Here is a 953-nt window from a genome sequence, read left to right on the forward strand (position 1 = left end):
CGTATGTTAGCGTTCGTATTCGACGCGTGTACTACAATACTATGACCACGCGCAGTTCCCGTTCTGACTCGGACAGGGGATAAATTTTGGTAATTCATGCGGTCAAGTCCGTTATCCAGAGATCTCAGTGTGCGGCAGCTGCTAGTGGAAATCCGTTAATCCGTGCATGGTATTAAACTCTTTGTGCCCGGCTACCGACTGCTAGCAATTTCTTGTTAATGGTGTGTCATTACCCCCTCCATTTGTTATGCGCGTATCGACAGAATGAGACAGAAGAACACATTGCGAGAAATCTCGCGCTTGCCACCATTACCGCCTGCTGCTCCTAATGCTGCTGCTGCTGTTGCTGATGTTGTTGCTGCTGATACTGCTGCTGTTGTTGCTGTTGTTGTCGTTATTGCTGCTGCTGCTGCTGCTGCTATTGTTGCTGTTACTGTTACTGCTGCTGCTGATGTGGTACCGGCCAGTGTTAGACAGAAACAGGTACGGGTAAGTAGACGGTTACACTGAAAGACCATCGTTAGTTTTGCAACAATTTTTAAACACAGCTGTAACACTAGTTTCCCTAGACAAAGTCCAGACATGCATTATCCATAGACAAAGGGGCTACATATCGAAAATGGAACTTACTACGTGCGCAAACCGCCTGTGCTGCCTACTGCGCGTCCGTTTGCGAACGAGCGCCACCTGGCAACAGACAACTGGTCGGTCGCTTTCAAGCGCTGTTTTACCCTAACGATGAATGTACACCGCCGCTCGGAAGACTGGCGTTTTTCAGATGGCGTTCGGATAACGTCGATTGAATGTGTGAGAGAATGTGAGAGAGAGTAAACGAGAAGTGGAGAGGGAGGGGAGAGAATAAGGGAACAATAGCGCGCGATAGGACAGAGGGAGAGAAAGCGAGAGAGAGAGAGAGAGAAAGAGAGAGAGAGAGAGAGAGAGAGAGAGAGAGA

This window comes from Priapulus caudatus, unplaced genomic scaffold, assembly GCF_000485595.1.
Source record: "Priapulus caudatus unplaced genomic scaffold, Priapulus_caudatus-5.0.1 Scaffold201, whole genome shotgun sequence".
NCBI lineage: Eukaryota > Metazoa > Priapulida > Priapulimorpha > Priapulimorphida > Priapulidae > Priapulus > Priapulus caudatus.